The 27970-nt window shown below is 35.9% G+C and overlaps 1 pseudogene; it reads left to right on the top strand.

Annotated features, from left to right (window-relative positions):
- Positions 1-24039, top strand: LOC149215899 (cysteine-rich receptor-like protein kinase 43; annotated as a pseudogene).
- The last annotated feature ends 3931 nt before the right edge of the window (positions 24040-27970 follow it).

Here is a 27970-nt window from a genome sequence, read left to right as displayed (position 1 = left end):
ATGGAAACATTAATAACTGCAACCCAAAATTTTCATGATAATAACAAGCTTGGGGAGGGAGGATTTGGTGTTGTATACAAGGTAAACATACTTTACAAAAATGTCCATTCTATTCTGGAAGGTTTTATAAAGTCTTACAATATGGTCGTCAACACCAGTGTAAGTGTAGATGGATAATTCAAAAAATCTTCATAACCAATTTTTTTCAATCTCTCAGGGAACTACTCGAGAGGGTAAATAGTTAGCAGTGAAGAAGCTTTCCTTAGAGTCTAGACAAGGCAAGAAGGAATTTTTGAATGAAGTTAAGCTGGTGGCAAAAGTTGAACATCGAAATATGGTGAAATTACTTGGTTGTTGCAAAGCGGGATTAGAAAGGTTGTTGGTTTATGAGTACTTACCTAACAACCTTGATAAAATTCTCTTCGATAAGTATGGTTCGTTTTATTGAAGACAAAATGAAACATTTTTGTAGGTAATGAAAATCATTCCCTGAAATGTTTATACATAATTTAAGACAGTTGTGATAATTTATTTTCCTGCATGGTCGATACAGTTCCAGATAGACGCAGGCAACTTGATTGGCAGAAGCATTGCAACATCATACTTGGTATAACTCGAGGGATTCTCTACTTGCACGAGGATTCTCATCTCCAGATTATCCATTGAGATATTAAAGCCAACAACATTTTGTTGGACAAAAACTTGAATCCCAAGATAGGAGATTTCGGATTGGAAAGACTCTTTGAGGAAGATGAAACTTTTGTGGGCACAAGAATTGCGGGAACTCGGTGAAACTTCGAACCATGCATCACTCGATTACATTAACTAATTTTTTAGTATTATATTGTTTTGTTTCAGAAAGGCTATCTAACCATTTTAAGTTTTAGTATTTTAGGATTATAATTTTGGTTTCATACGGGTTGTTTAACTATTTTAAGTTTTAATTGGAGTTTGGTGATCTCCCTGATATTTTATTTATTTATTATATTTTTGGTTAAATTGTCTTTTTTTAATGGTTAAATATAAACTTGTAAATGTCATAAATTTTTGCTTCATTAAGGCAAAATTTGTAAAAAAATATACTTATAAAAGTTTGTAAAAATGATTGAACAACACCTTAAATAACATTTGAACGCTCAAATTACACAGACTACATAACTCAAAACTCAAAATTGAAATTGCCACAAATTCATATTAAATTTTGAAGAAAACTACTTCAAATAAGATATGCTCAACCAAGAGAAAAAAGTGTAGTGGAATTAAAATACAAGCATACTTACCAAACAATTGATATTAATGGCATTGCACTACTCATCTTTCCTAAGATTAAGTACACTTTTTCTTTTAAAGATTGACAGAGGTATTTATAAAGTGAAATTGTTATTTGTATAGGGTATATGGCACTAGAGTATGCCATTCTTCTTCTGGAACTTATCAATGGAGAAAGGAACATAGATTTTAATTTACCACTTAAAATGCAGATCCTTTTATAATGGGTAAAATAACATTTCCATTATGTTTACCATTGGCAGCATCTGTGTTATCCAGAAAAATGTTCTTTAGTTGCTTCATAGAACATTTATTGATCCGACCCTGATCTGTTTTATTGTCATGGCATATACATAATCCACATCTATTACTTTCTGCAATTCATCATAAACTAGTGATCGATCTTAGTGGCCATACATATATTTTCTCAATTTCGCGATATGATGTGATTATGCAGACTTGGGGATTATATACATGAGTAAATATTGAGGCCATTGTTGATCTAGTAATAAATGAAACCTGCAGCGATCAGACAGAAGTCTTGAGATGCGTCCATGTTGCATTGTTGTTTACAGAAGGCAGCCCATTACTCTGTCCATCAATGTTGACAGTCAACTTGATGCTTTCAACAGGGGCTATGATGTTACAAAATCCCACGAAACCTACTTTTGTGAGCTCTGTAGATGCCTGTATAGCTACTACATCATCTTCATCGCACATTCCTCTAGCATCCAACGCCAACGTTTCATTTCTTAGTTGGAACCCAGATAAAGGTTGATTTGTGAACCTGATTTATTCATGGTTCTCTTTGATACAAGTTTAATATGGTGATTATAAAGAATGAGGTTCTTGTTGAAACAAGTGTAGTACGCTGATATTCATATTAATATATTTAGTGTAAAAAAAATAAATGTATATTTATAATATTTTTTTATCATAAAACTTAATATAATGATTTTTATCAAATTGGTACAGAGGAATAAATTGTAAGTCAACCAACTCTCTAGTTGAGCTGAATCGATGTCTTATCGGTTTTGAAGTGGCTTCTCACAATATGAATTTATGAGTTGAAAAAATACCATAGTGAAATGTCGAGTGCCAAGCCCATCGATGGTGAAATGTGAGGCCCGTTCATTGTTTTCCCCTCCATGACCTCCATATCTAATGGGGTTAGGTAATATTTGTACCCGCTGAAATAACAAGTGTAAGGAGGAACCTGGATCTCGTCTGAAAGGCTTGGTTGGTTTGTGAATCCCACTAAAGTACAGGAAGGAAAGAGAATTGAATATATATATATATACTTGACTCAATGAATTAGTCGAGATTGGTTAACTCTATGTATTGGTTGAGATTGATTGTTGAGTATATATAATATAAAGATTTGATTTTAGGCTCTCCACTACTTTATGTATCTTCTCTCTTCCTTGTACTTCATATGATTATGTAGTTTACTTATTCCTTCATATTGGAATCAATGCATAATGCATACTTTCTACTAGACTACAACATTGGTTCCATTATTGGTAGTTAGAAGAGATACAAGAGCGGTGGTAGGAAAAAATCATTAATTACTTGAAGAATTATGCAAGAAGAAATAAACTATCGTTTGTTGAAACTAGAGCACACTACTTCACGGAAGCGTATGGAATATTTATTGAAGCAACTCCTACCAAAATAAAGAAATTCCTCGACTACGTCATTATTGCGACAGACAGAACCTGACAGTCTTCTTACATTTAAATTAACAAATGAAGGATGAAAAAACTTACACAAGTTAGATGACTTTTGCGAAGAGAAAGTGATAGAAGAAAAAAATTCTATCGCGCGAAGAGAAAGTGATAGAAGAAAAAAATTCTATCGAAAAGAACAAAGCACAATTTTTTGATGATTTTCACAACTTTTTTGTACCATACCTGCATTGCTACCAAAATTTCTCCTTAACAAAATATTCAGACATATGGTTGAATATCGACCACCCCTGCAAGCACCAATAAAATTCGATTGAAGTAAGACACGGTTAACTAGGAGAAGTTCCTTGACACTGGTGTAAAAGCAAAAAGGAAGCACGAGACTACTTTTTCCATTGGATTCATCGTCATTGACTAGCAGTTAGCCGGGCCGACAATGGGGCTGTAATGATTCATGAGAAATAAACAAATATAGAAAAAAATAAAATAAAATAAAGAAATATAAAGTAAGTCAAAGAAGTTAAAATGAGAGGAAAACAATTGATTACAATGACAAAAGAATACATGCTTGATGAAGAAACCTAACAAAGGAACCAAGCATGTTCATGACAGTACAAACAATCAACCAATATCTAAAAAATAGAAAGGGATGAGAGACAAAATAAGCAACAAGAAATAAGGGACTAGAAATGTAACCAAAGATTAAGACCTCAAGTTTGAGAGCATGAAAGCGATGATACACGAGACTCTTCTATTGGTAGCACACAATATACAAAGTTGGAAAGTGTAGTACTAATAAAAAGTGATGGTCTATAGTTAATTTTTGGGAGGTACATAGGAAATATGGAAGTTGATGACTTTGGGAAACCAATTTTGTTCCCTGTTTGCAGCAATATCAAACCTTGTTATGAGATAAATTCCTCCAACAAAGACTTCATCAATTTAGAGGCATCCACAGTTTGGTACAGAAAAGTTGAATGCGGAAATTTGTGAGATTGACTGGAAATTGAATTCCAAGTAAAACAAACTGATATCGATATTTAAGAAAATGAAGATATACTTCTCCACATTCGAAATCACATGAACATGCCCCCTACCACAATTGCTATTTGTTGAAGAAGAAGAAGATACAAGTCTAGAAAACAAACCGTCACAATCTTCTATGAATCAATTCGTCAAATATACAGAGAAAGGGTGTCAAACCAATGAAACATTAACAAAATTCATAGTAGTTGAAGCCGACGAACAAGAAATTACCTCATGAGTAATTGATTCACCAAATGTCAAGACCGATAAGTTGGACTAGTCGATCAATATTAAAGAAATAGAAAAGATTCCACCTCCTCCAACAAAAATAGGGTTGAAATGCATCCCCCTCTATTAAGGTAATGAGGATCCAAAGAAACATTGCTTTGTATTTGTAAAGTTCTATACCGCTAATGATATTACTTACGAAGATAAGAAAATGGCGCAATTTGTAGCTGCTCTACAAAAGAGAGTACTTACATTATCCATGAACTTCATAGAAACCAACCAAAATGTAAAAAATGATATCCATACAAGGTTCTTTTCCTTCTTTAAAGTGTAGGTTGTCAAGCATCTTACATGAAAAAAACTAAAATAAATCAAATAGTGGTCAAACGAAACAATTAGGGGGTAGGAAAAAAGGTTCAAGGATTTTGTAAGCCAGGTCCCCTACATTATTGATGAAGCCCTACTTGTGATATATTATGGGGTTGTTACACAAAATATGAGAACCCTTGAGAATTCATGAAGTCAAAACTTGTGAAGAGCCCCTGAAAATGGTCCAGCGTATTGAGAGAGGTGATGAAGGGAAGTCAAATTTCTCAACAAAAACCAAGAAATTAGAAGAGAAAATTGAAAAATTACAATAGTATTTATTGCCATTATCCCTGCAAAACAAAATTTATGGTGCACTAAATGTAGAAGCAAAGGGCACACTAAAGTTAATTGTAAATTGATTGATTACTTTGATCAAGATGTTCGACAAGTCCATACAGATACATATTGTGATATCTGTCTAGTCACGTCGAATCATAACATAAGAGAATTATAATACAATCTATGGAACATAAAGCATAAATGGTGTGACATCTATGAGGATAACAATCATTCTACACTAAAAATAAGCCCAATTTTCATGTTTCCTATCATACTTAGGCGTACAATTAGTTTAATGACCCATCCATGCAAGGAGGAAGAGGAAATGGCAGAGGTGGATATGGTGGACATCGAGGAGGTTATAATGGATGAGGTCGTGACCAAGGTTGAGGTCAAGGAAGATCATATTGCTTTCTGTGCTTGTGAGAAGGCCACATAGTGCCTAGATACACTTTAAAAGATAAGACGAATTTACAATTTTGCAATATGTGTGGCCTAGGTGATCTTTCTATAGAATATTTCCCTAAAATTATAGAAAAAATATTGAATAAACAAGGTGTCAACCCTTTACAAACTATCTTGAAGCAAGAGGTTTTGGACTTGAAAAACCTCCACGTTGTCACCCAATCAGGAGCAGGTGACTCAAGAGAATACTTTAAGAAATCAACAAATCCTTTGACCTTCTAAGAATATTGTTCTATATCTAGACATGCAACATCATAGTGATACTATGGAGAAGGCAATTGATTTATTTAAGAATGAAGTTGGTCAATAGATACTTACGAAGGGCATCCTATTTAAAGAATTTATGGAAATGTTGAAGGAAGAAAAATAAATTAGTTACATAATCAAACTTCTAAATATATTAAATTGTAATGAGGAGAGAAATAAGTGTGAAAACATGTGTCAACTCTCTCAAGAAAAATATTTGGATGACTATGACCCCCAAGTTGATTTGGAGTTAAATGGTAAAACAAGTTGTAGTCTACTCGAATAGCGTGGTCTACTTGAGAAATTTCGACAGAGGCTACTCAAATAGCGTGGTCTACTTGAGAAATTTCGACAGAGGCTACTCGAATAGCGTGGTCTACTTGAGAAAAAATACTCTGACCCTCCTCCAATTCGGGCTTGTCCAGAAAAACTCTTAATCCATGGTCACGAAGGCGTCTGTAGAGATGACTGGCGAACGTGTTCTTAACATCCAGCCCACGATGGTTTATGAACACATCGTAGTCGGAATAAGAAGTCGAGGCACACCAGGAGGCAGTGGAGGAGGAAGAAGCAGCCAAATCGGAATGGGGACCTGTTGTTAGAGATGTCATTGTTATTGGTATAATATAGTATTTTTTCTCCAGTAGACCACACTATTCGATTAGCCTATGTCCACATTGTTATTGTTATTGTATGGTAAAATGGTAAAAAGGTAAATGTATCTCACTTTAGAATTTTTTGATTAGTAGCATTTTCAGATGTTCCTGAGCAGCTAAGAAAGAAGCTTGATGATATGAGTGAAAGATGTATTTTTGTAGGCTATAGTGAGAAGTCAAAGGCCTACATACTTTATAATCCAGTTATCAAGAAGTTTGTTTTAAGCAGGGATGTAATTTTTTTTGAAAATAAATCTTGTTCTGATCAAGTTGATGAAGCTTCAAATCAGTCTTTTTATCCACCACAACCACCAATATTGCAGGTTGAAGAAGAGCCATACCATTTTGAAAATGGTACATCTTCAAGCAGTGAATCCACCAGTGATTCAACATCTTCATAAAGAAATGAGAAAACAAGAAGCATAAGAGAAATATATGAGTAGGAGCATGAGTTTGACTAACAGAATATGTTTGCATTTCTTTCATCTTAGCCATCCCATTTTGAAGAAGCAGTTAAAGAAAAGCAATGGGTTGATGCAATGAACCAACTAATTGTTTCCATAGAGAAGAACCAGACTTGGGAATTAGTTGATCTCTCAAGAGACACAACTAGAATTGGTGTAAAATTGGTATATAAGACCAAGTTGAATGAAAAATGAGAGATTGAGAAACATAAGGCAAAGTTGCTTTCCAAAGGATTCTCACAATAGTTTGGTGTCGATTATGGTGAAACCATTGCTCTAGTAGCAAGGTTAGACACTGTCAGAACCATTTTGTCCACAACAACTCAACACAAATGGAAATTCTATCAACTTGATTTAAAATTTGCCTTCCTAAATGGTATATTGTCGGAAGAAGTTTATGTAGAGTAGCCTCTTGGTTTTGAAGTTCCAGGACAGAAGCATAAGTTATACAAATTGAAGAAATCTTTGTATGGTTTGAAACAAGCTCCATGAGCTTGGTACAGTTGCACCGACACCTATCTCATTAAAAGTGGTTTGTGCAGAAGTAGTCATGAGACAAGTTTGTATATCCAAATGCATGAAGGTTGTTGAAAATAGCAACAAGAAATGTTAAAAATAACATCTATAAATTCCAATTTAATTTTTCCTTGAATTAAATTGTGAACTAAAATTGTAATTCTATTCTCATAGCAACTAGTAATAGTTAATTAAGTTAAATTGACTTAGGAAATTCGATTTGGATGTCTATCTGGAGTCATGTAGAGTGATCTCTAAATTTTAGGGGTTCAGATTGAGTTTATTGGAGTTGTAATTAGATAACTCAGTCTCACTGAGTTATAGTCAGTTAAACTAGTTCTAACTGTTGGGGGAACTAGCAGAGGTCTAGTAGTGGAGTAGTGTAGTAGTGCATCCCCAATACCACACCATCTAACTGAAGATTCACTCATAAATAACTCATGCATGTCCGTTTAGAGGAAGACCCACTTCAGATTAGAGTTCAGCGACAATGTACTATTAGTTGTATGATTTTCTGAGTTGTACAGATGGTATATGCAGTCAGTTGAGGACCTAATTTTGTATTGCACGATTATGGATGAGGAATTTCCACATTAAATAGAGGCCAATTCCTCTAGGAATTGCGCAAGGAAGTGGGGGCTCTACAAGCAACAAATTTCGCTAAGTGTTGGCTAGAGCAGGCTTGTGAAACATTGAGTTAGATTATACTTGTGCAAGAATTGTTTAGGAGAAACAAACAATGTATTTTCTTCTCAGATCTTCTGGTTAATGCAATATATATAGTCGGGTTTTTTAGCCTTTGCTTTCTGTAGAGAAATAATGTTATGTGCCATTGATATTCTTCCTCTTTCTTCTTATTGTTTTCATCGATTAATGAGAAGAATAGAGTAGATTCATGTCTTGTGTTTTAGAAAATTACATGACTTGTTGATTCTACAGAAAAATCTACAAAGGTAAAATTCTTATTGTATGTCTTTATGTAGATGATCTTCTTTATACCGACAATATGATAAAAGACTTCAAAGCAGCAATGCAAAAAAAGTTTGATATGACATATCTAGGGGTCATGAAATACTTCTTATGCATTGAAATTCACCAATCTGCTAATGGAATTTTTGTTGGTAAAAAAAAATATGCCACTGATATCACCCAAAAGTTTAGAATGACCAATTACAAACTTACTGATACACCAATTGCTCAAGGCACCAAACTTAGCAAAGAAGATGTAGCACCACCAATTGATCCCTCATTATATAGAAGTCTAGTTGGTAGTTCATTGTATCTAACTGTAACTAGACTTGATATTATGTTTGCAACATGTTCTGTCTCTGGGTTTATGCAGTCACCTAAGATTTCTCATTGGAAGGTTGCAAAAAGGATCTTAAGGTATATTGAAGGGACAATAAACTATGGTTTGTCCTATACACATTTTGAAAATTGTTCACTTTCAGGTTATACATATAATGATTACGCAAGGCGTTTAGATGATCACAAAAGCACCTCAAGGTATGTTTTTCATCTTGGAACCAATATGATTTCATGAGCATCCAATAAACAATCAATAGTTTCATATCTTCTATAGAGGCACAATATGTAGTAGCAAATTCAGCGGCTTGTCAAGTAGTGTGGTTGAGAAGATTATTGAAAGATATTTCAAATGTTCAGAAAGAGCGAACTCCAATTTACTCTGATAATAGTTCAACAGTTTCTTTATCAAAAAATCATGTTTTCCACAAAAAGAGAAAGCACATTCACACACATTTTCATTTCATTCGTGAGCTTGTCAATGATGGGGACATAGTACTTTCTTTTTGTGGTTCCAATGATGAACTTGCAGATATTTTCACAAAGCCATTCGGAAATAATGTATTTGAATTTCAAGAGAATAATTAGGCATTGTAATTGCCTCTACATGTAACGATTGAGATTAGGAGGGGATGTTGAGATATTAATCTCACTGTCTGTTATGTGTCATCACATTTTATTTTGTTGTTTGGTAGGTGTCACAGACAATTCAATTTTACTTCATTTCTACTCCATAGGTGTCGAGTTCTACTTCAGTGATTTATTATTAACGTCTACAATATGATATATTTAGCCATTTTGAATATTGAGAAGAGCAATCTCCGCTCCATTTTTTCGCTTTGTATTCTTTGTTATGGATTACATCAAATGGGCATCCAACACGGGCATCCAACACGAAGACATTGTATTGATTGTATCACCTAATTTCTTGCAGTTCCTTGCACTTGCAATGGGGATAATGTCAATCTGCACATAATAGCAACTGACCCTTACAACCAACGCTTGACAATACATACAGACGAAAAAAGTGATGTTTCCAATGCCATGATTGCCATCATCAAACTGTCGGAAAATGGAAGTGGTGGCGGTTCAGTCATGATATAGAATGGAACTCTGTAAGCTTGGGGGCTTCAATTAAGTTTTCACAAATTAAAAAATAATTTCAAAATGTAACGAGATGAAATGGGTCGGTGAAACCATCACAAGCCTCTCATACAAAAAATATTCTTCCTAAGTAAAATCTTATGTACTCATTTAAAAATAAAATAAAAATCAACACGATCTCATCCACATGAAATTGAAATAAAAAGCCTTCCACTAATTAAAGTCGTTAAACATTATCAACACAATAATAAAAAGCCTTCCACTAATTAAATTCGTTAAAACATTATCAACACAATACTCATAGTCTTAATGATGACGGATTACTTGAAATTTGATTACTCGTTGGGATAGTCCTTGTTTTAATCATAGTTACCAAATTACTCGCAGTACCGATTACTTGAAAGTTGATTGCTCGTTGGGATAGTCATTGTTTTAATCATAATTACCAAATTCGGTCGAATCGGACTAAAAAAATTCGAAAATTCAAATGGTCTGTTCGATACGTTGACTAATACGTCAAAATTGGATTCGCGTGGGAAGAAATTTGTTAAATTTATTTCAAATCGGTAATATTTTTTTTTCGAGCAAATCATTCTTCATATTCCTCACCTCATTTTCACCCAGCATCTCTGAAAATTTGAAAACTTTCATTCTTAAGAAAACCAGTTTTCTGAATACAAAACAATTCTTCATCCTCGTGCAGAGGATGAGTCTATTGGTGGCAGAGAACGAAACTTGCGACTCATTAAAGCCAAAATAATGTCCATGCGTCTTCAAATTCAAATAATAATAAGATTGAAAACAATTAGTCAAGCGTGGCAGGTTGTTCTGTGGATTTGAAGTCTTTAAATCAGCCTCGATCAAAGGCTGTTCTGTGGATTTCAATTCTTTAAATCAGCGTCAGTCAAACGTACGTGGGGCGCTGTTCTATGGATTTGAAGTCTCTAAATAAAAAACAGGCCATTGTTGTTCCTGCAGCCGACCCCTGGCCCAGTCGTTTGGGACTTTAGTGCAGGTGAGAGCGCATGTGATGCACGGAACAATTTGATGGGGAGGAATGGAATTTGAGGGAAGCTTGGTGATTCGTAATTTGCAAAACCATCAAAATCTTTTGATAGAAATTGTGAAAACGGGTCCAGAAAGTTGAAAATGGTTGACTATCCCTTGAAATACCAACCCTGCCGTGATGGTTGTTGATGTAATACCTAGTTGAAAAGTTTACACTGAATGTACAGCGAAATTATAATTATACGCAAGCATATTTTGTGAATATATATCGACGTGACTTGTCCCTTTGAAACTTGGACAAAGTGGCCACATTTTATTTAAATTCATATTCCGATACTCTCTGTACGCCCTTTTTTTTATGCTTTAATATATTTAGTCAAATTGATTTGCTGGAATCACAAGAGTGTTGAACTCTTTTAACATATTTAATCAAATTAATTTGTTTCAATGACAAACTCTCTGCAATCTAGGTGTTTCAATTTTCAAGTATAAGTTAAAAAATATTCTAAATAACAAAAAAAACATTTAATAAAAAACGGTTTGACCAAATTTTTATAAAAAGAAATTTAATATATATATATATTTTAATTTAATATTATATATTAAATTAATAATTTTTGTATGAATTTAATATTTAATGAATTTAAGTTTTTGTGATCTATATTAAGTTTATTGAAATATCAAAATTTATTTGTCCACGCGTTTCCTACTAGCAAGTGTGGTTCATCGTCAGAGCAAGATGAATAACCAAATCTATAAATACCCAGATCCTGGCTACACGTGGTTACATGTTAAATAAGATAAATCTAATAATTCCTATTTATCCTATTATTAGATTCAAAAACATATAAATTTCATAATCGAATTATTTATTTATTATAAATAGCTACATATAATATAATTAGCATAATTTTATTTATTTTTATTAATTATCCATATTTAGTTAAATATTTAACTTATTAGTCAACTATATAACTAACTAAGTTATCTAATTAATAATCATTTATAATAATTCCTATAGTTTATATAATATAGAGTATATTAATTTTTAGTTTTAATTAAATAGACCTAACAACTAACCAATTTATTAATTAATTTATTAACCATTAAATTTCTTGTCCCTATCTCTTGGTCAAAATCAATTATCGTTGTTGCCCGGTCTATTGTAACCAATTCCTTGGTCAATAGTAGCTGTTTTTTCTAGCCGTTGTTTGTTATACTCTCCCTATTTAACATATAGCCACGATTTGGTTATTCATCTTGCCATGACTATGAACCACACTCTCCCTATTTAACATGTAACCACAATCTGGTTATTCATCTTGCCATGACTATGAACCACAATTTCCCTATTTAACATGTAACCACAATCTAGTTATTCATGTTACCATTGTTATGATAATAAACCACACTTACTAATTCAGAAAACGTCACAAATAAATTTTGATGTAATTTTCCCCTAAAACCCTCTTCAATAAACTAAATTACCTATTCCAAATAATACACATCTTTCCAAATAATTAAAATTGCCAAAGATATACAAATATCACATATCTAATTAAAACCACTCATATCTTTGTCAGCTTACCCGACTTATGTATTTAATTAGAGTCCCTCACATTTTTGTCGCCGTGTGCAACTTGATGTATTATGGCCCCAGGGTTCTCCGATTCCGTGCGTTGTGGCCACGGAATCGGAGAAGCAGAAGGAATTAGAATCACTTGTTTGGCCACTCTTTGTTTCGGAGAGTTTTTTTCCTAAATTGCTAGATAAATGATTAATATAAAAGTGGGTGTGTGGTTGCGATTTTGAGTTATTTTTGGCTGATCAAAAAATCCAGGAGTGAATTATAGTTAATGTTGGAAATAGTTTTAATATAGTTTATGTTGGAAATAGTTTTAATATGATTAAAAATATTGAGGACATTTACCATTGTGAAGTTTATAATTAAATTTTCTCAAATTTTGTTAAAAATTTGTTAAAATTTTTATTATTTTTTACATGAAAAATATAACTTACTGCAAAATAAAAATTGGTATACTTTTAACCTCATTTATAATTTGGCATACTAAATTGATATTCACATTTTGAAAATTATGCAAGGTGTCCTGGATATCTTGACCCAATGAAATTTGATAGATTTAAACTCATAGCTACCTATTCAGGACGCGGTCAATTTAAGAGAAATGCAATCTCGTTCAACAATAAACTACGTTCAAGAATAAACTACCGGAGAGAGAGATTGAATAGAACAATACCAGCGCTAATATGGAAGTTACATAGTTGCTTAATTATTGTAATCTTTTCACAAATCTGCTTACCTCTTCCTTCTCTTATTTTAATTTTATTTCTATTCACTCAGCCATATCTTAAAATTATTTCTTTGTATTTTGTATCTAAAGTTTCTGCGATAATGGTGTAGATCATCCTGAAAATTCACATTAATTTTTTATCGAAATTTCAAACCCAGCAACTATGGTTTATCCTCAAGATGGTTCATCCTCAAAATGTGAAAGAATGATATTTCTTTGTATTCAACCAAAAATGAAAATGCAACCGTACATCTCATAACCACTACCCTCCAACATCATGCGAACCTTTTTTCCGCCACGGTCCCACAGCCGACAGAAATATCATCAATACTTCTACGTGCTTCTGTTCACGAATACGATATCGTCAATACTTCTGAACTTAAGTCGTGTTGAATTCCTCAAAGTCTCCGGTCTTCTGATTTAATAAAGAAAGCCACCCTGTAGAATGTGCAGTGATAGAATTTTCTCATGGAGTTGTCTATAATGCGATTTTTTAGAGATTCTGGTGACGGAATCCGGCTGAAGAAATTGAGGTAAAATCTTGATTTGTTGCAGTTAAAATGGTTTTTTAACTGCATATTTGGAGGTAAAATCTTGATTTGTTGCAGTTAAAATGGTTTTTTAACTGCATATTTGGATTCAACACCCTGGAAAACCCCTCGGACACTTTCATTGTGCAGAAACTAGCTATCAAACTTGCGATTCCAATAAATTCCTGCCGGATTTCGACCGAAAAAACCCGCCAGAAAAACTTTCAAAAAGTCGCGTTATAGACAACTGCTTTTCTCATTACTTTTATACTTAAGTCTTGCTGAGTAATTCAATGTCTCTGGTCATTGTGATTTGGTAATGGAAGCCGCCCAGAAGAATGTCCAGGGATAGAATTTTCTCTCCATTCTAGAAGGGAGAATAGATTTTCTCAACACTTTTAACTTTAGTCATGCTGAATACTTCAAATTCTCCGGTCTTGTGATTTAGTAATGGAAGTCGCCCTATAGATTCATTCTAGATGGAGGATGATAGATTTAGGTGCCCTCAAGCCCACTATACATAAGCCTTTCCAAGTATCATAACAAGTCCCCTCCTCTGCTCACCCAACAAAGATGATAAACTTCGATGGGAAGCATTCTTGGTCTTTCATGCTTATATGTCTTCTTGTTATCTTTTCCGTTAATACACTCAGATGCAGCAACTTACAAGATGAGTGGTGGCCTACTTCTCACTGCAACTTGACCACCAAATATACAAACGACAACACGTTTGTGATCAACGTTAATACAACCTTGAACTATCTGCATGTCGATGTTAACAAGACATCCCAAGGCAGGTTTGACACCTCTGTTTATGGACGAACTCCTAACAAAATATATGCCCTCCTCCTCCAATACAGGGGAGATACAACAGTCGATGAATGTTACAATTGTTCGCGTCAAGCAAAGATCGATGTTCTTCAATATTGTGGGAATTACGTTGGTTGTAATGTTTGGTCCAAGTTCTGCTTCCTACGTTATAATGGAAACTATAACTTCACTGGACATATGGATACTTGGAGATAATTATTTCAATGACTATAACGCCTCTGCTGAACTTGTTGCCTATGCCGACGCTGCTTGGTAGCTTTTGTCTGATTTGTCATCCGAGATTACCTCTGGATCTGCAATGAATCAGTATGCCTCAAGTTCAATTGTAGACTCCGGGAAGTTTCACATGATCTACGGTCTGGCTCAGTGTTGAGAAGATATATCCCTTGCCAACTGCAAGACTGTAAATGTGTTAGAAAACTTGCACAGATGAATCTAGCTAGTAAAGGTTGAACACACAGCTTTGCAGAGCAAAAACACTAAAATAAAATCGAAGGAACAAAAGAATGATTCATTAGAAAATAGGTTATAATGCTCATGATATAGCATTCTTGGGTGAAGATCCCAAGGTAATGCACCATAGTGGTGATCAATGAGAGGACTCAACACCTACAACAACTTCTGGAGAGAACTAGCCAGTTGCGGAGTGAAAGGAGGAGCAAATAAGGGAGTAAATCATGCAGAAGAACTAGGCAGTTGCAGAGTTAAAGAAGGAGCAAATCAGGGAGTAAATCATGTAGAAAAACTAGCTATTTGCGGAGTTAAAGAAGGAGCAAATCAGGGAGTAAATCATGCAGAAGGAATCTTGCATGTAGTCCCATGCTCTAACTAAGTGTCCGCATTTAGGTGTGTAGTATCTCCAACACCCTCCCTGAACACCACTATGGGGAAAAATAGAAAATGGGCCCTGGCAACTAAGGCCAAAGATCACCCAAAATACAGTGCAACTTGTACTAAAATTTAGGAAAGAGGGAAAACCTCGTGGGAAACCCCCCCCACCCCCTCAAAATACAATGTAATCAAAAGAAAAGAGGAAGAAAAGACAGTTGCTAAGCAATTGTGTCTTTCACTCCAAGACAATCGCACAGAGAGCGAAACTTCTGCTCAATGAATGTCTTGGTGAAGATATCTACAGTTTGTTCTGCTGAAGGACAGAACTGCAAATCAATGACCCGATCATGTACTAAGTCTCTGATGTAGTGCATATGGATCTCTATGTGCTTCGTCCGCTGCCGCTGTACTGGATCCCTGCAAAATTTGAGTGCTCTAGTTGTCACACCAGATGACAATGGGTTGGTGGAACAGGACGCCCAACTCAGTAAGGAAGTGTTGTAGCCACAAAGCCTGAATCGTGATGTTGACTACTCCTCTGTACTCGGCCTCGGCCGAAGAGAGAGCAATCACAGGCTGCTTCTTGCTTGACCAACAGATAGGGCCAGACCCTAGATTGAGAGAATATTCGAAGGTGGACTTGCGATCAATGCTGTCGCCCGCCCAATTAGAACCAGTGAAGCCAAGGAGATTCAATGCAGTGCATGCTGCATAGTGAATTCCGAAGGTGATGGTGCCCTGCACATATCGAAGGATGCGCTTGGTAGCATTCCAGTGTAACTAATGCAGCTCCTGCATGTATCTGGAAACTACCCCTACTGCATATCAGAGATCTGGTTTGGAGTGGATGAGGAACAATAAGCTCCCCACTAGTTGTCGGTAGAGAGTACTGTCAATTAATGGAGTGTCAACTCCATCCTCAAGGCAGACCCCAGACAGAAAAGGAGTCGGTGCTGGCTTGTAGTCAGTCATGTGAAATCTCTTGAGGAGATCCCGTGCATACTTAGCCTAAGAGAGTTTGATGCTTGTGGCATCCTGGCTGATCTCAAGACCAAGAAAGAAGTGTAATGGACCATGTCCGTCCTCAAGAACCTATCATACAAGGCCCTCTTGACTGTAGCAATGGTTGAAGTCGAGTTGCCGGTGATTAGGAGATCATCCACATATAAAACTAAGATAAGAAGAGAATCATGTGCCTTGAGCATGTAAATATTCGAATCAGATTTACATCTTTCAAAGTTTGGTGATAGGAGAAAATAATTTGTTTGCGCATACCAAGCTCTCGGGGCTTGCTTAAGGTTGTAGAGAGATTTCTTCAGTCTGCAGACCAAAGATGAATCCTGAATGAAACCATGTGGCTGCTCCATGTAGATCTCCTCAGATAGGTCTCTGTGAAGAAATGCATTCTTCACATCCCTCTGATGTACTTCCCACCCCTGGGCAGCCGCAATGGCAAGTGCAAGGCATATGGAATCCATCTTTGCTACTGGAGCAAAGGTCTCATCATAATTAATGCCATGAACTTGTTGGAAGCCTTTGGCTACTAGCCTAGCTTTCTGTCTGGTGATTTGCCCATCTGCAGCACTCTTGGTCCTGTAGACCCATTTGCATCGGACAAGTTTCCTTCCTAAAGGAAGAGGGACCAGATCCTAGGTCTGGTTCTCAAGGAGAGAGTTATACTTCTCCTCCATGGCAGACTCCCAAGATGGATGCCCAGCAGCCTTAACATAAGATTGTGGGTCAGAAGACTGAACCAAATGCCAATGCCAAGATGGCATTGGTTCAGTGGTAGTGAGGGCAAGAGGAGGCTCAATAAACTTTGAGCTAGTCCTCTGTGGATCAGAATTATCCCCCACAATACCATTTTTAGCAGTGGGGTGGTCTTGTGCATATATCTTACGTAAGCTCCTTGTTCTCTGATTTATGACAGGGGAAGTTGATTCACTGCTGGAAGCCCGATCTGGGCTTGGATGTGGATCATCATATGCATGGATTAGATTTGTATCTGAAGACTCTGTCTCTGCATCTGCATGCTCTACCGCGACATCTTCATGCTCTGTATATACTTCTACGTGTAATGAGTCATCATCTTGGACATGAGGTAGATAAAAGGTGTCTGCATGTGGCAATTGAGGTGCATGTGAGAAACTTTCCTCAAATTTGACACTTCGCTCAATGATGAGCTTGTCCGTAGAGGAAATCAAGAGTCGGTATCCCTTCACACCATCAGGGTATCCAAAAAAGATGCACTCAATGCTTTGTGGATCAAGAGCTTTCCTCTTTTCAGAGGGGATCCTGGCCCATGCTCGGGAACCGAAAACACGGAAGTGGGTGACCTCTGGTTTAGTGCTGCTCCAAGCTTCAAAGGGGGTCTGATCCTTGACAGACCTATGAGGAGATCTGTTCTGGATGTAGTTAGCACAATTAAGTGCTTCAGCCCATATCTTATGAGGCAGTGAGTTAGCATGCCACATGTAGGAAGCCATCTCTTTAAGAGATCAGTTCTTTCTCTTAGCAACTCTGTTCTGCTGCGGAGTGTATGGAACTGTGTACTGCAACAGTACGTCGGACTCAGGCAAAGGTTCTAAAGTGCTCTGTTAACATATGTCCCCCCATTGTTTGTACGAAGGGCTTTGATCTTTCTCTTTGACTGTGTCTCAACTAGTGCTTTAAAATCTTCAAAGTACGTAAAAAATTCAGATTTGTCCCTGAGAAGATACACCAAAGTATACCGTGAGAAATCATTAATAAATGTAAACACATACCTTGCTCTGTTGATGGAAGGATGAGGAAAAGGCCCCATGAGATCACTATGGATCAGATCTAGAGGAGAGGATGCTTTATGAGTCTTGTCGGTGTCAAACATTTCTCTAGGATGTTTGCCAAGGACACACCCTTGACAAACTCCTTTGGAGAAACTGATATTTGGCAAGCCTTCCACCATCTCATGCTTGCTTAGCTGCTGCATATACTTGTAATTTAAGTGACCAAACCTCTCGTGCCAAAGCCTACTACTATTATCAGCATGTGTAAGCAATAAGGAGGATTCAGATTCAATAAATTGAGAAAATGTATACAGTCTGGCTCCATTGTTTACCTCACCGGTTGCAATTTTGGAGCTGTTATGTAGGTCATATATGTTCATTGCATGTAGAGTGAATTCCACTTTCTTTCCGTGATCCAGAGTTAAACAGGAACGTAACAAATTACAGAGGTAACCATAAACACAGATATGCAGTGGAAATAATACTTCATTTCATTAATATAAAATACTGAAATATGCTTACAGACAATAATGGAAATAAACCAGTTAGGGCGATGGTAGCTTATCTCTGAGAAGAGATGTGGTGGCTACATGCCTCTAAACTGTTCTGAACTGTGTTACAATGAGGCTCGAAGGCATATTTATTATTGAGAAACAATGGAAAACCCTTCACATCCCAAAACCTAACCCTAGAAGATGAAACGCCAAATTGTGGGCCCCGTTTTGGGGTGAGTTGGACAGCCAACTTCCCGAGGTCGCGAATTGGTCGTATTATCTCCGTTTGACGTGCATGATAGCCCGTTGGAAATATCTCTCTGAGGACTACGACAGAAAAGACGATTTTTATCAGAAAAATCGTTGGCAGTATATTTCCCAAAAAACATCGTTTAGGGCCTCAAAACGGCTCTGGAAGTTTAGGACCCGAAAAACTGCTAAAAATAGTAAACTGCGCTATAATTAAGGAAACTGAAAATGTTGAGAGGAACAATGGTGGGGGTCCAGGTGGACTTAGCAGGTGGCCACCAATATCCACTTGGATCATTCCTCCCCCCTTAGGAAGCAATGGTCCCCATTGCGTTGAGTTCCTCCATGAGATGGGGAAACTTTTGCTGAACTTGGTCCCTGGTGAGCCACTTGCCATTGTGAAGGAGTTGGCCTGCTTTAACAACTCGATACAGTTGAATATTCTGTTGGCGAGTATTCTTGATCTGTGTGTCCATGATTCGATCAGTGGCAACTTGCTCCATGCAATCTGGATTTAATTCTGTGGGTGTGAGCTGTTCTGCAATGTCGGATGTGCCTAGCAATGGTGGAAAGTATGGCCGAAGGCGATCCACATTAAACACTGGGTGCAGGCCAAGGAATGGGGGAATGCTGAGTTCAAATGCATTGTCTCCCACAGCCTTAGTAATGGTGTAGGGACCATATTGGAGTGGTCTCAGTTTCCGATAGGCTCCAGTAAGGCGTTCCTTTTGCAAATGCAACCAGACTTTGTCACCCACTTGGAACTTGTGTGACACTTGATGTTGATCATGTCGCTGCTTGAACTTGGCTTTTGATTTCTCTAGAATGTCATGGACCTGCTGGCGAATATGTTGGATGTGCTCAATGAAGTTGGTCGCCTTGTTTGTTTCAGACTGGACATGAGCCGAATATGTGTGAGTAGCTGCCAATGGCATGGCCACATCAATGGGGCATAATGGCTGGAATCCCAAGCCCACCTCAAAAGGGCTGTGGCCAGTGGAGCTGTGAAGAGCTCGACTGTAGCTGTGCTGAACATAGGGGAGGCTTTCGTCCCATGTGTGTGGATGCTTTGAGTTGTACATGCGCAGAATGTGTACAATCATCCTATTGACAACCTCTGTCTGGCCATCAGTTTGAGGATGGAAGGCTGTGGACTTAGTGAGTTTGGTGTCCAGCATTGACCAGAGACTGGACCAAAATGTACTGAGGAATCGACTGTCCCGATCTGAGATGATAGACTGTGGGATCCCAAAGTGCACCCACACTCGTTCAAAGAAGAGTTTAGCAGTGGCTTCTGCTGTGATGTTCTTCTTGCAGGCCGCCATGATGGCCATCTTCAATAACCTGTCGACGACCACAAAAACACAGTCATTTCCATGCTTAGTGGAAGGAAGGCCGGACATGTAATCCATGGAGATGGATTCCTAAGGTTGGCTAGGGGTAGGCAGTGGGGTATAGAGGCCTTGCTTCTTGATGGTCAGTTTGGCAATGGCACAGGCAGTACATGATCTGATGTACTTCCTAACATCCTGTCGAAGATTCGGCCAATAGAAATACTTTTGCAGCACTGCCACCATTTTCTCGACCCCGAAATGACCAACAGCTCGACTATAGTGTGTTTCCCAAATCATCTTGGCATGCTCGCTTGAAGGAACACAAAGGTGAGGGTCCAGGTGGACTTGGGAGGTGGCCACCAACATCCACCTGGATCATTCTGGTGCCAGAATGAATGATTTGATAAACTGAAAGCAGGGTTACCAAAAGTTTTGGAACATGAAGCACATTTTCAAAGCTTCTGTGTAAAAGTTCCACTCTACCTTTTCCGGTGACCTCAATAGGTGAGTCATCTCCCATTAGGATGGGAGGTCCTTAGCATGCATCCAAAGAGGAATAGACTTCCTTTGCAACAACCATATGATGTGATGCACCAGAATTTATAATCCATGCATCGGGGGAAGAATTAATTGCAACTAAAGCATGAAATTTTTTACCTTTTCCGTGTGGTGGATCCTCAGTTTTCTTCTTGGCACCCTGAGGGATGTGGTCCCCAAGGTTGTGCTTTTGAAGTATTTTTGCCATTTGGTCAATTTGTTTCTTCATGCAGGAGGATTTTGGATGGAATCCTCGGTGACAGTAGGTGCATTTGTCTCCTTTCTTTCCTTTCTCATTTCTGGAGCCAGAGGAGTCATTGAAAGGCTTGGTGTACCCTTCCTTCTTTGGATGGGAATGCGCTTTCCCCTTGTCTTTTTGCTGCTGATTTTTCTGATTTGAATCAGATCTGTGATTTTTATTGTGGCTGCCATTATGCACAACAAGTGCATGTGCTTTTGAAGGTTTAATTTTCCCCATGCTAATGAGTTTATTTTTCTCAAAAGTAAGGGACTCCATGAACTCTTTGAGAGAAGGCATAATATAGGATTTACCTGTTGCGAGCCTTACTAAATGAAATGTAGACACAAAGACAGAGTATTTAGGTCCGAGCTTTGACATAATAGAGAGAACTTGGCGACTCTCCTCCTTGGATTTGTCAATTCCACAACCCTTGAGTTGCAACAATTGATCATTATATTTGGTGAAGAAGTCTTGAATTCTGTCATAGTTCCGTGGATCCAATGACAATAGCTCCACTTCGAGTAGATGTCTTTTCATCTCATCCTGTTTCCCGTATAGTTCTTCAACCTTTTTCCAAATCTTATTGGGAGTATTGCAGACAGATAGATGAAACTGCAACTCTGGGGAGATGCACATGCATATGGATCCGTGGGCCTCATCCATGCGGTTGAGGTACTTGGATTTCTCTATCGCTGAAGTGGGTTCCACTTCTACAGCCATGATAATCGTGTACAACCCTTTTTGACGAAGGTATCAAGCCATTTGGTCCTTCCATTCGTGATAGTTGTATAGTGTTAGGATCGATGCTTTGGGAAACTCCATTTTTCTGTTGATCTTCGATCTCCAAGCCGTAATACTTGTAAAATAAAGTACTGGTGTGCCTTTTATCTAGAAACTTGTGAGATTTGATACCATGTAAATGTATTAGAAAACCTGTACAGATGAATCTAGCTAATAAAGGTTGAACACACAGCTTTGCAGAGTAAAAACACTAAAAGAAATCGAAAGAACAAAAAAATGATTCATTGGAAAATAAGTTACAATGCTCATGATATAGCATTACCCGCTGAAGATCCCAAGTTAATGACCTATAGTGTTGATCAATGAGAGGACTCAACACCTACAACAAGTTCTAGAGAGAACTAGCTAGTTGCAGAGTGCAAGGAGGAGCAAATCAGGGAATAAATCACGCAGAAGAACTAGCCAGTTACGGAGTTAAAGAAAGAGCAAATCATGCAGAAAAAATCTTGCATGTAGTCCCATACTCTAACTAAGTGTCCGCCTTTAAGTGTGTAGTACCTCCTACAAAAACATGTCTCTCAACAAAAATGGATCAATTATTCAAATAATATAACGCTGGAAGACTTGGAGCTAGGGGTTTACCTAGAAGTTGCATTATTCAATATGAAGCAAATATCTTCTTTAATCGTTCGCCTTCACCAGCACCACAAACCAATGTTCTGCCTGCATCACCACAGGAAGGTCCGATAATTTTTGGAGTTATTGGCGGCTTTCTTCCACTATTAATCAATCATCTTCCTGTTTGCAATTGAAATATGCCTTATTTGGAAGTCGCCATTTAGGTATTTCAGAGATTCGTTTTTCTATTATTATCAGCTTTCCTACTAATAGAGTTCATTGAATTAAATCATTACGTTTTTGTTATTTTTTGGATATAGCAGTAAAGTTTCATTTTTGTAGGATAATACGAGGGCCAAGACGACTCAGGAATCGGAGAGGATTTGGTGCTGTATACAAGGTAAAATACTTACGAAAACGTCGTCCATTCTGTTTTGGAGGGTTTTAAAATGTCTTACAATATGGTCGCCCGCATCTGTGTAAGCGTAGATGGATAATTCACAAAATCTTCATAAGTGTTTTCTTTCAATTTCTCAGGGAACTACTCCAGAGGGTAAAGAGATAGCAGTGAAGAAGCTTTCCTTGGAGTCTAGGCAAGGCAAGAAAGAATTTTTGAATGAGGTTAAGCTGGTGGCAAAAGTTCAACATCGAAATGTGGTGAAATTACTTGGCTGTTGCGAAGCGGGATCAGAAAGGTTCTTGGTTTATGAGTACTTACCCAATAACAGCCTTGATAAAATTCTATTCGGTAAGTATGGTTTATTTTATTGAAGACAAAATGAAACATTTGTGTAGGTAATGGAAATCATTCCCTGAAATGTTTATACATATTTTAAGTCGGTTGTGATCATTTATTTTCCTGCATGGTCGATACAGTTCCAGATAGACGTAGGCAACTTGTTTGGCAGAAGCGTTGCAGCGTCATACTTGGTCTAACTCGAGGGCTTCTTTACTTGCACGAGGATTCTCATCTCCGGATTATCCATCGGGATATTAAAGCCAGCAACATTTTGTTGGACAAAGACTTCGGCAAGACTCTTTGAGGAAGATGAAACTTCTGTGGGCACAGGAATTGCGGGAACTCGGTGAAACTTCGAACCATGCATCACTCGGTTACATTAACTACTTTTTAGTATTGTACTGTATTGTTTCAGAAAGGCTGTCTAACCATTCTAAGTTTTAGTATTTTAGGATTATAATTGTGGTTTCAGAAAGGCTGTCTAACCATTCTAAGTTTTAGTATTTTAGGATTATAATTGTGGTTTCAGAAAGGCTGTTTAACCATTTTAAGTTTTAGTTGGAGTTTGGTGATCTTCCTGATATTTTATTTATTTATTATATTTTTGTAATGTTTAAATGGATTTGGTCTTTAGAAAAATCTGAAGCATTTTTCCAACTATACCACTTAAACCTGTAAACGCCATAAATTTCTGCCTCGCTTAGGCAAAATTTGTCGAAAATATACCCGAAAAACTTTGTAAAATGTGCTGAACACCTTAAATAACATTTTAGAACACTCATATTACATTAACTACATAACTCAAAATTGCAATTGCCACAAATTCATGTTTAATTTTGAACAAAACTAGCTAAAATAAGATATGCTCAACCAAGAGAAAAAAAAGTAGTGGAATTAAAATACAGGCATACTTACTAAACGATTCACATTAATGGCACTGCACTACTCATCTTTCCTTAGATTAAGTACACTTTTTCTTTTAAATCTTTTAAAGATTGGCAGAGGTATTTATAAAGTGAAATTGTTATTTGCAGAAGGTATATGGCACCAGAGTATGCCATGCATGGGCAACTGTCTTCTAAAGCTGATGTATATAGTTTTGATATTCTTCTTCTGGAAGTTATCAGTGGAAAAAGGAACATGGATTTTAATTTACCACCTGAGATGCAGATCCTTTTACAGTGTGTAAGATAACGTTTCCATTAAATTTCCAATTGGCAGCATCCACGTTATCCGGACCATGTTATTTAGGTGTTCCATAGATCATTTGGCCCTGTCATATGAGATTTAGGATTATTGATCCGATCCTGATCTCTTTTGACATGACTATAGTCATGGCATATGGATAATCCGCAGCTATTACTTTGTGCAATTCATCATAAACTAGTGATCGATCTTAGTTACCATACATATATTTTCTCAATTGCACGATATATTTTGATCATGCAGACATGGGGATTATATACACGAGGAAACATTGAGGCCATTGTTAATCCAGTAATAAATGAAACCTGTGGCAATCAGACAGAAGTCTTGAGATGCGTCCATGTTGCACTGCTGTGTACACAAGGCAGCCCATTACGCCGTCCATCAATGTCTACACTGAACTTGATGCTTTCAACGGGGGCAATGATGTTAGCAGATTCCACGAAACCTGCTTTTGTGAGTTCTGTAGCTGCCTCCAACAATCCTGGCTCTTCACAGCATGGATCGTCACATACATCTGCAGCTACTGCATCATCTTCATCGCACACTCTAGCATCCAACGCCAACGTTTCAATTTTTGAGTTCGAACCCGGATAAAGATTGATTTGTGAACCTGATTCATTCATGGTTTTCTTCGATACAAGTTTAATAGGTGAATATAAAGAACTAGTTTAGTTTCTGGTTCAAACAAGTGTAGTGAGCTGATATTGATATTTATTTAGTGTAAAAGAAATATAGGTATATTTTTAATATTTTTTCTCATAATATTTAATATATATATATATATATATATATATATATATAAATGGAATATGTCTACACAATTTTATTTTCCTTTTTGCATTAAATTATAGAATTTCAAAATATTAATTTGTATTTATTTTTAAATTCATATTTATTGTTTTACTAGGTTTGTGTGGGGTAGTTCAAGTAGCAATGGCTATGGAATGAAGTCTTAGGGAACCAGAAATCTCGGGTTCAAATCTTGTACTACCTTTTCCCGTTACCCGGTGACTAATAGACATGTAAAAATAGAAAATGAAAAAGTCCTACCAAACTTAAAAAAAAATATTTACCATTTCACCATCATTTTTTATATTAACCATTCGACTATTGTCTAATATAATTATAAAATTACTATATATATAAAAAATAAAAAAAAACATATATATATATATATATATATATATATAATTTTATTTTTTTATAAATAAAATTTATTCTTTTGTATGTTTTGAAAAATTATTTTATTAAATTTATTATTATTATGAAATTAGGTATGCTTTGAAAATCCCTAAGAAATTGGTGAGCATTTGGACATCAATTTTTTAAATTTATGAAAAGTCGCTGCAACCTAACAAATTTTCTAAGGCACTACAACCATCGATAAGCATTTAGATAAAGCATATGTTGATCATATTAGGAAATTGGTTGGTCTTTGGACATCAATTTTTTTAAATTTATTAAAATTGGATTCATCCTAACAAGTGTGTCAATCATATTCCCTTGAAAATCAATCTAACTTATTAATAAATAAATAAAAAAGTTAACCAATCCTTATCCACCTTAAATTAAAATAAGAAATAAAAAACCTTCCACTAAAAATAAACCATTTTAAATCTATCCTAGGAAAAAAATGTGTTCACTTTAATAGACAACATCAAACCAGTAAAACTCGCAATATAGTCTTATTGAATTGCAAATTTTCATATATGAATGTGTAGGAACTACTATTTATCTCATATTCAATCCTATTAAAAGTTTCATCTAGAACTATTTTCATATATTAAAATAGCAATCACAAAAGGAACTATCATTTGGAATAATTAATAAGATTTTTATTTGTTGGTTATAGCTATAAAATTATGTGGAAAATAATAGTATCAAATTTTAAATAATAATGATATTATTGAATTAAGGCTTGTGTGATCTATATCAAGTTTTTGAGACATGTTTTAAGCGATAATCATATCAAAATTCATTTGTGAACGGTTTCGAACCAACAAGTGTGGTTGATTGTTAAGACACAAAGAAGAAGCAGATCATGGAAACATCAAAATTCATAAGTGTGGTTGATTGTCAAGACACGATGAAGAACCAGATCATGGAAACATCAAAATTCATTTGTGAACACGTTTCAAACCAACAAGTGTGGTTGATTGTTAAGACACTATAGAAGAACCAGATCATGAAAACAAGTTAAATAGAGTGACCCATCATTCAAACAGATAGAAAAAACAACTACTTTTGACCCAAAGAATCGACTACAATGGACTGGAGTTCAACGTATTTTTAATTTATATTACTTAATTAAATTATAATTTAAGTTTTTTATTCCGTTATAATATTTATTTATTAAGAAAATAATTAATATTTTGAATATATTAAAACATAATGAATTCATTATTTAATTTATTTTAATTTTAATTTAGAATTAGTAAAATATGGGGAATTTATAATAAAATCATTATAAAAGATATGATTTATTAAATTTGTATATAACAAAATTTATTTTTCAATATATTTATAATATAGTGTGGAATGCTTAACCAACCACATAAACATGTTATTGAAGGGGCTTAGTCATCAAATTGACATAAAAGAATGAATTGTAACTCAACCAACTGTCTAGTTGAGCTAAATCAATGTCTTACAGGTTTTGAAGTGGCTTCTCGCAATATGAATTTATGAGGTGAAAAATTACGCAGTGAAATGTCGAGTGTCAAGCCCATCGATGGTGAAAAGTGGGGGTTGTTAAGGATATATAATATGAAGGGTTGATTTTTTTGGCTCTCTATTATTTAAGGTCTTTTCTCAATATTTCTTTTTTTTTTTTAATGGTATATGATTGTGTAGTTTACTTATTTCTTTTTATTGGTAATTAATGCATATTTTTTTGTTAGATTACAATATTAGTTTCATTGTTGGTAGTATTGGATCCAAGTACTCATAATATGCATACATAAATGCTAACTTTGGAATCGATATAAGAGTGGTGGTAGGAAAAACTTAATAGTTATTTGAAGAATTATGCAAGAAGAAATAGATTATCAATTGTTGAAATTAGAAATCACTTCTTCCCAAAATTATGTGACAAATTTATTGAAGCAACTCCTACCAAAATAAAGAAATTCCTCGACCACGTCATTGTTGCGACAGACAAAACCTGACAGTCTTCTGACATTGAAATTAACAAATGGATGATGAAAAAACTTACATAAGTTAGATGAATTTTGTGAAGAGAAATTGATAGAAGAACAAACTTCTATCAAAAATATCAAAGCACAAATTTTCAATGATTTTCACAACAACTTCTTTGTACCATACCTGCTTTGCTAAACAAATTTCTCCTTGACAAAAGATTCAGACATATAGTTGAATATCGACCACCCTTGCAAGAACCAATAAACTTCGATCGAAGTAAGACACAACCTAACTAGGAGAAGTTCCTTGACACCCGTGTAAAAGAAAAAAGGAAGCATGGGACTATTTTTTCCATTGGATTCACCGTCATTGACTAGCAGTAAGTCAGGTCGGAAATGGGGGGTAAATGATTCATGAGAAATAAACAAATAGATAAGAAAATAAAATAAAATAGAGAAATATAAAGTAAATAAAAGAAGTTAAAATGAGAGGAAAACATTTGATGACAATGACACAATAATACATGCTCGAGGAAGAAACGTAACTGTTAGATACCTATACCAATAGGTTTCATATTTCATGATTGGCAAAGAAAGTTCCAAATATGCTCTGCTTTGGTGATACAAAGATCCCATATTTCCAAGAGAATGCAATATGTGTACATAGCTTGATGTTGTCTGAATTTTGATGGATGGTCCAACAGTCTAATCTGGATCATGCCATATTTCAATTTCTTGTCATAAGGATAGAGAAAGAAGCCTGTCCAAACTGCTTA

The sequence above is a fragment of the Pinus tabuliformis genome, chromosome 1_1 (genome assembly GCF_031772625.1).
Source record: "Pinus tabuliformis cultivar Carrire ecotype Pingquan chromosome 1_1, CPIR1, whole genome shotgun sequence".
Taxonomy (NCBI): Eukaryota; Viridiplantae; Streptophyta; class Pinopsida; order Pinales; family Pinaceae; genus Pinus; species Pinus tabuliformis.
Note: the sequence above shows the minus strand (reverse complement) of the source record. Positions and strands in the feature narration are given on the sequence as shown.